Source organism: Colobus angolensis, unplaced genomic scaffold (genome assembly GCF_000951035.1).
Source record: "Colobus angolensis palliatus isolate OR3802 unplaced genomic scaffold, Cang.pa_1.0 Scaffold31, whole genome shotgun sequence".
Classification (NCBI taxonomy): Eukaryota; Metazoa; Chordata; class Mammalia; order Primates; family Cercopithecidae; genus Colobus; species Colobus angolensis.
Window position 1 is genome coordinate 8826043 of NW_012116377.1, and position 11694 is coordinate 8837736.

General features: G+C 41.2%; 1 protein-coding gene across 3 annotated transcripts in view; it reads right to left on the reverse strand.

The window, feature by feature from the left end:
* KALRN (kalirin, RhoGEF kinase) overlaps nt 1–11694 on the reverse strand; it is a 643785-nt gene that overhangs the window by 189198 nt on the left and 442893 nt on the right. The window lies entirely within an intron of this gene.

Here is an 11694-nt window from a genome sequence, read left to right on the forward strand (position 1 = left end):
CATGAATGGTTGAGCACCATCCCCTTGGTGCTGTTCTTGTGATAGTGAGTAAGTTTTGTGAGATTTGGTTGTTTAAAAGTGTGTGGCACCTCCCCCCTCACTCTCTCTCTTCCTCCTGTTCCTGCCATGTAAGTTTCCTGAGGCCTCCCTAGAAGCCCAGCAGATGAGAGCATCATGCTTCCTGTACAGCCTGTGGAACCATGAGCCGATTAAACTTCTTTTCTTTATAAATTACCCAGTCTCTGGTATTTCTTTATAGCAATGTGAGAACGGGCTAATACAAAGATTAACAGAAAGCAAACCACGAGCTAAACATAAATAACACTATTTCAATGTGTAAATTTGAAATCCACATACACAAATCTGTTGAGTAGAGCCAAAATTTGAAAATCTATTTGAGTTAAAGCCAAAATATAAATATTGGAGTCCAGATGTAAATTATCTGCAAGTATGATTTGATGTTAACTGTTAAGGTAGTCATTCTGACACTCACCAAATATTTACACCTTCTGGATATATAACTTAATTGCTTTTCCTGGACTCCTTGTGAATGAGAAGGACCATGTGACTAGTTCTGGTTATTGGTGTTGAGTTATTTCCAGGTTGGAGCATTTAATTGTGGGAGTAAGAGCATTCAGAATTATCTTTCTGTCTGGGATGGTAACTGGCAACTTTAGAAGTTGGTTCATCAGCCAGAGAGTCCCTGAGGGCCTATAATGAACACAGCCCCCTGCTATGGATAAAACTACATTACGAACATGTAGTGTTAACAATAAGTCCTTGTTGTTTAAAGCCACCAATATTTTCAGAGTTGTTACCATAGCAAAACTTGGCTTATCCTGACAGATATATTCACTTTTGTTCTCAACTGAATTGTCTTGGGGATGAGTATTGGTAGGAGTCTGGGAACTTGAACTTTGAAAGAGTGGCAGGAAAAATAAAGCTAAGAAAGGGAGAGAGTTATAATGGGACCATACTAAGACAAATACAAACTGAATGCAATTATAGCTGACTTACTGGATTTTATTATTATTGTTACTACCACTATCATGATTATTACTAGTAGTTCTTAAAACAACCTGGCTTGTAATCCTAGCACTTTGGGAGGCCGAGGATTACAGGAGGTCAGGAGTTTGAGACTAGCCTGGGAAACAGTAGGACCCCATTTCTACAAAATTACAAAAATTAGCTAAATGTGATGGTACATGTCTGTAGTCCCAGCTACTCAAGAGGCTGAGGCAGGAGGATCACTTGAGCCCAGGAGGTCAAGGCTGCAGTGAGCTATGATCACACCACTGCACTCCAGCCTGGGCAACAAATAAACAAACAAAAACAACTTGAAGATGACTGCCATTACATCCAATGACTCATCTTCGGTGTTGGATAGAGATAAAAAGGGAGGCAAGATCATTCTAACTTTTGGGCCTCTCAGGATAATGCAATAGCTATTCCTATCCTACATGGTATGAATTTTGTTCCCTGAGTATTGATATTTTCTCTCTCCCAAATGGACTATATGATTCTTCTAATTAAGGATATTTTCTTTTCTTTTAATGTATTTTTGGAACAGTCCTAAAGCTCATTAAAATCAAGCTGAAGACCAGCTTCACTTGCAACCAGGGAATTGGCATTAGACGCCACTGTTGACCATTTCTTGGGCTGACTCACAATAGATGGATTGCTTCTTACATTTTCATTTCCTGGAGCTTCAGGAATGTTGAATGAGATGGGGGTGGGGTGGGGCAGAGAGAAGTGCATTTGCAATCAGCAGTCTTTGAGACTTCAGTCTTTCTCACTGGTAACCAACTCAGTGAAGCAAACCAAATGAGGGACATTTTTCAAATCTGACTTCTCATAGCAGTTGTTTCTTTCTTTTTTATTTGACATGTGCCCTGTTGGATTGATTCTCTTATTCATTGTTCTTGGCTCTTGATGCTTTCTTTTTTCAATCTTCCCATTTTCCATTCTTAATTAGAAATGATCTACAGGGCCCCAGAAGTTAAATAGTGCATTTAAAAGTTCATTTGCACAATAAAACTGCTGAGAGAAGAGTTGGCATTTATTGGAATTATTTGAATTGTCAGTGACCAAACCACCCTGTAGTTCCCACATCTGGCTGTGCACCTGGGTTCCACTGCCCACTTTAGAGCTTCTTTGCTAGGTTTTCAGGTAGCAAAGAAGCTCCAAGGCTATAATTTGCTAGGTTTAACGGCCCTACCTGTTAAACGATCCTGGCCCTCGATTCTGGATTTGAGTTTTGCCTACCAGATCATGCATCAGACCTGTCTTCTACTCTTGCATTATCAAGAACTGGAAATCAAGCAGCATGCTCCTTGTTTTTGTCAAGTATAACATCATTCTAAAGAACTTCCTACTCTTCAGCACTGCAACAGGGGAGGTCCTCATCTACCAGTCTTGTTGCACCAAAGATGGGAAGTTTTTCTCTCTGTGTTTCTGTACACTAAGGAGATTGCACTTGCTGTACATGCTAAGTCATTGTAGCTGCATTATCTACAATGTATCAGATACTAGCACAGGTACTGGGGATATCGCAGTGAAGAAAGCAGACAAGAATCTCCCTACCCTCATGGAACTTATTCTGTGGCAATTACCAATTCGGGTACTAGTATGATTTGACATGAATTTTATAAAACTATACTGGTTTTTAATCCAGCTACTTCCATGTAAGTTCAAAAGTTTTTGCAATCTACAGATGAGTCTGAGTCATGTTCAAAATTAAATTTTTATCAGGATAAGACAAAAAGATGGTTGACCTATACAGGCATGTTTAGATCCCCCCTGCTGAGCACAAGTATAGATCCAAGAAAATAGAAAATAACCAAGTATCACATTTGATTTCTCATGGCCACATAGAGAATGTGATTTTGTTTGCCATTATATTACTTGGCTCCTATAACAAGACCTGAGTTGGAATGAACCTGCCCCAGTTAGCCCTTATCTGGAAAGGGTAACCAATACCATCTTAGACTAATTTTTCAACATAGCAATGGCAGACAACCTCCTGAACTTAGTCATGCAATGTATCTCTCTAGAGATAACCTTAGCATCAGATGGTAACTATTACACAATGAATGGGAGGGTGGGCGTGTGTGCTGGTACTTTGAGCTCCCCTCCCATCTGGCTTCAACTTTAAAAGCTTGTCTCTTAAGGGCACAGTGAGGCAGTTGGGAGGACACAGCCAGATTCTCCTTAACTCTCAAGTCTGCTGCATAAATTTGATGAGTCTTGTGGGGTCTGGGGAGAGGACATGGGGAAGCTACATTTACCCACAACTGTGACTGAGCCATCTTCCTGCTGTCAGGGACTCTGACCTGACATAGGTTGAACATACCTATTACTTGGGCACAAGGAACCAAGCAATAGGTATACACTATATGAATTACTATCCCAAGACTGTAGCAGGAATTCCTGCACCTCTTCACTGGGTACCCTGGGGTCCTGTCCTATTTGTGATAAAGCAAACCCAGACTTTCTCTGTCCTTGTACTAGTTACCATGGTGGGTCTAACATGCAGGCATTGTTGGAAACCATGCTTCCTGCTGCTGCTGAAACTTTATCAAACTAGACTGGAGGGACCATACAGTCTGCTGGAAATCAGGGGGAAGTAACCAAAGGGAATTAATATTTTTAAATCTCTTAGGGACAAAACAAATACTGTCACATTATTCAGAATCTGCAATGCCTCTTTAAGCTTCCCTTGATTTATGAATAGTGTATGAATAGTATGAGTTCTTGGCTCCCAGATTCACATAGAACTTGGACCAAACCTTGATTTGTTTTCGAGAATCTTGCCATGTGAACTTGAAGGATGTTTAACCATACCGTAAGTGAGGTCATCACCACTTTGAATGGAATCTAGGTTCTTCAAACCTAGGCTGATGTCATATCAGAAAGGCTTCTCTTGACTGCTGGTAAAGGATAGGGGAATAGTCTGAGGTTCCCACTTGACTTCTGGGGCACATTTCTGGGCATACTCTTCACTCCAGTGGAGGCATGAAGACTAGGGCAGAGGCTATCTTATCTGAGAGCTCCTACTTGCTCCTAGATAAAACTGCTCCTCCCCAATGCTTTTTTTTTCTTTTTTTTTTTTGAGACGGAGTTTTGCTCTGTCGCCCAGGCTGGCGTAGCACAATCTCAGCTCACTGCAACCTCTGCCTCCTGGGTTCAAGTGATTCTCCTGCCTCAGCCTACTGAGTAGCTGGGACTACAGGTGTGTGTCACCACACTTGGCTATTTTTCATATTTTCAGTAGAGACGGGGTTTCACTGTGTTAGCCAGGATGGTCTCGATCTCCTGACCTTGTGATCCTCCCGCCTTGGCCTCCCAAAGTGCTGGGATTACAGGTGTGAGCCACCGTGTCTGGCCAATCTTCATGCTTTTTGTGGGGAGTATAAAGAGAGACTTATAAAATCTTGTGTATGTTTCTTGCAAAACCCTTACCTCTCCATTCCCTCCAAAACTCACAGACTCATTACTACTATCTGCCTTGAGATCATCTGGATGAATTTCCTAGTGTTCTGTAGCCCTGATTGTGTCAGTCATCGAATCTTAGTTTCTCCCTGCACTCCTTCCTCATCTCCTGCACTCCCTACATTCCTTTGTAGCTATATTTTTCACCATAACATGTATAATCATGTAACATTTTATATATTTTACTTATTGGTCTATATTTCCACCAGAATATAAACTCCATGCGGGCAGGAATTCTTGTTTGTGGTTTTTGTTGTTGTTCTCTTTCTCCTGTCTAGAATAGTGCCTGACACATAGTAGGTATCTAATAAATAGCTGTTGGATGAATAAATGAATGAATGTGATGGATACCCAGTACTTATTTAGAGTCACTAATTATTAGCAATACACATTCTCTTGTTTTGGAGACATAACCCCTTCATTGGCCTCTGGAGGAGGTATTAGCCATTTCTATAGTCTCTAATAGTGGAGGGACTCTCCAGAACCCCAATCATTATACTATTTTGGACATAACCCTTATAGCCCTTCTCACATCAAACATTTACCAAAGATGTGACTAGTGGTGCTGCTCTATCTAACCCTCCACATCCTTACTTCTCCCACCCCTGCTCCCATATGCATTATTATTATTATTATTATTATTATTATTATTATTAATTTTGAGACAGGGTCTTACTCCACTGCCCAGGCTGGAGTGCAGTGGTGTGATCTTGGCTCACCACAGCCTCTGCCTCCTGGGCTCAAGTGATCCTCCCACCTCAGCTTCCCAAGTAGCTGGGACTACAGGTGTATGCCACCGTGCTGGGTAATTTTTGTATCTTTTTGGTAGAGATAGGGTCTCGCTATGTTGGCTATGCTGGTCTCAAACTCCTGGACTCAAGTGATCTGCCCACCTCAGCCTCCCAAAGTGCTAGGATAATAGGCATGTGCCACCCACCTGGCTCCATATGTATTTTTATAAGACTTTTAATCAAGAAAAATAAGTTATCCAGATTTGTTACTACTATAACCAAATTAGAGGTCTGAGGCATGTGGTGATGATCTAAGCAATCATCTTTGAATGACCATCACACTCACTGGGCTCATTATTTTCTCACTTTAATTTCTGAATCATTCACTCCTGCCATGAAGCCAGAAATGCCAGGTTGATGGCTTGATGGCCTCTCCTGGAAGGCTGTGCCTGTGTGTAGCCCTACAAGCAACATTTTGCTGTGCCATTAAGCTGAAATGTCATCACTTTTATTCTACACCAGCCAATCAATCAAGCACTGCAAGGACCACCCCCCCCCCCCCCCCCCTCTTTAATGACTTATTCCATCTTGAAGCCTGCCTATGTGGTTTTGCAGGATAGAAAGAGAGTACTTAGGTCATTTGTGTTGGCCTGGCTTTGAGGGTTGTATCTGTGGGTCTCCTACAAGTTTGTTAGTTGAATAGTCCCAGAAATACCAAAACATAAAGCAATAGGTCAGCATCCTCAATAGCAAATGAGAACACAGGAGAGTCTGAGAAGTACAGAGTCTCCACTTTTCATTGCTATCTTCCAGCTGGCCTTGGAGAAGCTCAATTGTGTCAATCAATTTTATCAACCACTTGCTTCTCTCAGGGCCAAGATCCCAGGCAAGTCCTCGTGAAACTGTGAGACACCAGAGCAACACTCAGAGTGCTATACTTACAGGTTACTCTCAGAGTGAGAATGCCACACCAATAAAATCTAAACCCTCTTTCTACATCAATTATTTTTTATCCCACCCCCATCCTGGTACTTCCCTTTACTCAGATGCATGCCATAACAACCACTCAGCAGAGCTCAGCACAGCCAAATCTAAAACCTCCACATTATGTTAGGTATAAAGCTGATTAGAAGGTCACCACTAATAGGTAACAGAATCACTGGACATCCTTACAGATAGAATAACATTCTTTATTCCACCATCCCAGAAACTCAAAAGCAGACACATAGAAACCCCCTCTCCCATCACTGCTATTTCTGAACTCTCTAAATTCTAACTACAGCTACTATTATCCATGTCCACATGGTAGGCCTGGCTGTATTATCATGCCACTGGCACCTTTGATGGTCACTAGTAAGCCTGGTTATAAGCACCTGTGCTGAGAAAACCCTCTTCAGGGCCAGGAAAGGTTTGCAGAACCAGTAAAAACAGGTTTCAAAGGACAGATCTGAGAACCAGCTCTGTATCTGCCCTGAACCCCTGGCTTGTGATTCTATTCACGAAGCCCAATCTAAAAAAGAGTGGTCAGAGTCTGAGCCCCTCTAAGCTGCTGAGAGTGTAAAAGGTGCTACACCTTCAGGTGGCTCCATATAAATGGGAGGAAGATGTGTGGTCACCTAACAATCTTATCTTTAGCTCTGACTGCACTTTTGGTTTTCTAAACTTGTCTTCCTTTCTGGATTATAAGTTTGAAATATATTTAAGAGACTCATCCTCATAAAAACTGGCCTTTGACACATTTCCTGTGCATATGTATTCGTGTACCTATATGCACATACATGCACATTGTTGGATTAGGATCTGAATCTTTCTTATGGGTTCTCTAATACCGATTCAGCTCATCGAATCCTCTGCATTCCACTCTCTCCCGCAACTCAACCTGCTTTCTCCTATGTTCAGTCCTTGTGATGCAGTGAACATTAATTTTTTTAAAGGACAGTCATTTTCACGGCACACTTTGGAGTCTAAAGCTCAGCAAAACCATATTCACACTGGATCTTTCATCAATATGAAACTTCTAGTCATCCAAGCTTTATGACCCACATATATCAGTTTCCATGGTCCACACATGGAATGTCTACAGCAGATATTAGATCCTACACTGCTCCCTGTTTCCGATGCTTTTGGGCTGCCGACACATACCTATCTCTGTGTGTACTCAGAATCACAGACTAATTCTCCTTCCTCATCCCACTTTTCTCTTCCCCAGGTATATTTTCTTTCCTAATGGTGCCTATTTTATATTGAAGCTAAAAAAACTCATGAACTAGCTTTCTTTGAGCATAAAGTACAGAGAATGAAAATGGGGAGCAGCTTGCGTGGGACCGTAACCCACACAGAAGACATCTGGATGTTTATGATTCCATGTGATTTAGAGAGTGGTTCTATAATATGCCATGTTCTTTGAGGACAGGATTATTTCAAACTCATTTTTGTAGCCTGCTTAGTGGCTCCCAGCGTATCTGATACATAGTAAATGTTTAATAAATGTTTACTGAATAAATGAATGGTCTCAATGGCAGCACAGAAGGAAAAAGATGTCACAATAGCAATGTACTGGGTGACAGATGAGGGCAGATTTAGAAATTAAACTTCTAAAGCCTTGGGCTGCTGGATAGTCAAAGACAGTATAGAAGCGGAAGGAAGATAGCTCCTGTGACCCACAGGGTCCCTACCATGACAGTCAATGGGAGACCTCACCGTCTCACCAAGAGGAGACAGTGCAGACATGGAGAAAATGACTAGAAGGACAAGAACTTGGAAAAAGGATTTTATACTTCATTTCCATTTTTTTTTTTTGTGGAGGGGTAGGTATATTTAAATACTCAAGATGTGATTCACCAGTCATCAGATATAAAAAAATCTACTCTCATTTTGCTGAGTACTTTAGTGAAACAGAAAACTTTCAATTATCTCTCCTAATGGAATGAAAGCAATGGTACATATAATCAAAATGTCTTTTCTATTTGCCTTTGGAAAGGATTATGTGTGTTTTCCCCCAGCAGGTTTGCTTTCATAATGATAAGTTCTAGCTTAGGCTAATAATAAAATGAGTTAGCATTTTCTCCATAAAATACCTGCCAGGAGAAGAATAAAAATGTATTTATGGCAGAAGAAACTGATGCAGGGCCTAGGACGTGCCACAGTTAATCACTTATATGAATAATCTACTTGCAGCAAGTGGGATTCTGAACAGGGCAAAAGGCCAAGAGCAAGCTGTGTGTCCTGGATTTTAATGATCCCAGAATAGATGTCCCAGGAGAAAGCTATTGCTAGTGTTATGAAAAATGTTAATGGAGAAAGAAAAACGGAATGGGAGTAGGAGAGCTGGGATTCTCAGACTTGATAGCCCAAGGGAGGCCATATAACCTCTTTTTGTCTCAATTTTCTTATTTATACAATATAATAATTCATTTGCTCTGCCTACCTAGTAGGTTAACTGGTCAAAAGAAAGTAGTGGTCAAAAGAGCTTACAAAAGTATTACGTTATGAAAATGTAAAGCATTGATAGACAAATAATGAAATACTGTTGGCACCTCCTTTGAGGATACATTCCTTGTTTAATTCCTCCATGCTTGGGGTCTTTGGCTGTGGCTTCTGAAACTTACCCCTGTTTTAAAAAATAGTCCAATTTTTAAACAATTCTGCTGTTTAAGGATAACTACTTTGATAATGTCCATTCATCCTAATGAATGGATGCCTCATTTCTGAGGTAATAGCTTCATTTTAACAGGAACCTCCTAGCTATAATAGCTTAATTTAATGGTTCTCAAAATGTGGTCCCTGGACCATAGCATCAGCATTACCTGGGAATTTGTTAGAAATGCAAAGTTTTGTATCTGTCCAAATCTTCTGTGCTTTAACAAGCCTTCCAGGCAATTCTGATGTACACTCAAGTTTGAGAACTACTGCTTTAGTGCCCTACAAAAAGGAAATGCTAGGAATTGGGCATTGGTACATGCCATGAGAAGCTTTTGTTTTTTTTTTTCTTTTTCTTTTTCTGTAAGGAGTAGGAAGCAGCTTGTGGGACTTTTCAAATTACACAATATGCTGGCTATTTAGAGCTAGGCCCACAACGACATGTTAAACCACGTCAAATGCACTGTCATACTTAAAGTGATATATTTGTCACCAATTCATTTGTATATTTGTATATGTATAGTATATATGGGTATGTGTATATGTACATATGTATATATATAATGATGACTCAGTACACACTTTTCTCAGGAAGGTCTTACATATGTATTTGTATTATATAAATTATATGTATATATGCCTTGCATATGTACATATGTACGCATATACATACATTTAAATGTCACTAAATAAAGAAAATGATGTACTGAGTATGTCGTTTTCTAAGGAAGGTCTTTTTCCTGACTACCCTATTTAAAAATGCATCTCTACTTTTGGCACTCTCTACCTTCCTTTCTTATTTTCCTTTGTAGCATTTTTCACTTTCTAATATGCTGTGTTATTTATTTTGTTTACTGTCCGTTTCTCCCAGCTAGAATGTATGTTCCATGAGGGAGGCCTGTTTTGTTCACTGCTGTGTCCCTAGCTCCAAGAACTGTGCCTGGCACCTAGTAGGCACTCAATATATATTTGTTGAATGAATGAGTGAATGAGCAACTGCTGAATCTGGGAGATGAGAAAGTACTGGGGTCAGACCAAAACACTGAAACACCTGTAAGCACCCTTATTAGTCAGTGTCTCTACCACATGGGAGCCTTGCCTCTCTCTGTTTCTGCTCTGGGCTCTGAGATAACACTGAAAACAAGCTTTGGTAAGCACCACTCTCAGGGATTTACTTCACTACACTCTTTATCATTTCAAAATACTATCTGGTTTTTCCTAAAAATGGGAATAGTGTCCTGATGGATCAACATGATTATGTGGCTGGCTGGGGCTTGAGGGCAGTCTATTATGGAATGGATATGCAACAGAACAGAGTGTGACATATTTTGGGGGAAAATAGTCTAAGAATGAAAATCAGGAGTTCTGGGTTCTAGTCTTTATTCTGCCCCTAACTTGCTATATGGTCTTGGGCAAATTGCTTGGGCAACTAGCATTTCTGGGTCTCAATTTCATCAGTTGATCTCAATCATCTCCAAGGCCCCTTTCAGTTGTATTTAAATATCCACTCATATGTGTTACTTAATATCTGTCTCCTCTACTGGTAAGCTCTGTGAGAACAGGGACTGTTTACTCACCCACTTCATAATGCCCAGCACTTGGAGGCACTTGAAAAACATTTGCTAAGTAAACAAATCCCTATGGAAACCAAACGGTGATTTCCGTCTCATCAGCCTGTGCTCTACACAACCAAGGCACAGATACATGGATGTGTGCTACAAAGACCCTGGCCGTCAGGGTTCTCCAATCACACAAGGAAGAGTAGGACACTGGTCTGTACCCTGAGGGCATACAGAACTGCACAGTTCCTTGATGTGAACACCTGTGGGAGGTGTGCAAGGAAGACCCCAGGCTGGGCACCTGGGCCATCAGCCCAGTGGCCTGGAAAAGCATGGATTTGGGGATGAGAGATCTGAATTTGAATCACAGATCTGCTCTGTTCTAGCTGTGAGTTTAAGTTATCTACTTCTCTTCATTTGGAAAACAAAGTACTACCTGCCTCTCAGGATGGCTGTGAAAATTAAAGGAGGACATCAAGTGTCTTCCTGGTACCCGGTGTCAGAAAAGTGCCCAGTGAATGGAAGTCTCCTTGACTGGTTCTGCCTCCCCTTCCCTTTATGAAGCCTTTAAGCCATGAGGTTCCTAACAATGCCTCTTTCCCAAAGAGTTGGCCCAAGTTTGCTACTGGCTCATGGGAGTGCCTTAGCTCAGTGGTACCCAACCTTTCTGGCACCAGGGACTGGTTTCATGGAAGGCAATTTTTCTATAAATGGGAGGGGTGAGGGGGTAGTTGGGGATGGTTTGGGGATGGAACTGTTCTATCTCACATCACCAGGCATTAGTCTGCAGCCCAGGGGCTAGGGTCTCCTGCCCTAGCTAGTCTTGGCTGGAGGGGCATAAAGATTGGGATAAAAAGTGTTTCTCAAAATATCTACCTTCAGAGATATATATTTTCCCCTTTTGATTCCAGTTTGCCTAATGAGATTTGTAAATTGCTATAGCTTGATATCAAAAGGCTTAATTTTGTAAATAAAATTGAACCATTGATCATCACTTGAACGTGCTGAGGACTACCACTGAAAAGCACGAGTTTGAACTTCGCCTGACTCTCTTTTTGGCTGCTTTTCTCTCCCTTCTACTTTGCTCCCTCACTCCCTCCCTGGTGGAGTCAATTATACTCCTGTTCCCGTCCTGCCCCCTCTTCTGCCTTCCCGCCACCACACTCATCTTCTACCTATGATTATCCTTATTCTGAAAAACAAATTCTGTTGCTAGGCAACCAGAAGACAAAATTGCTGTGGTTGATATGATTCTCATTAGTGCTGCAATTGCA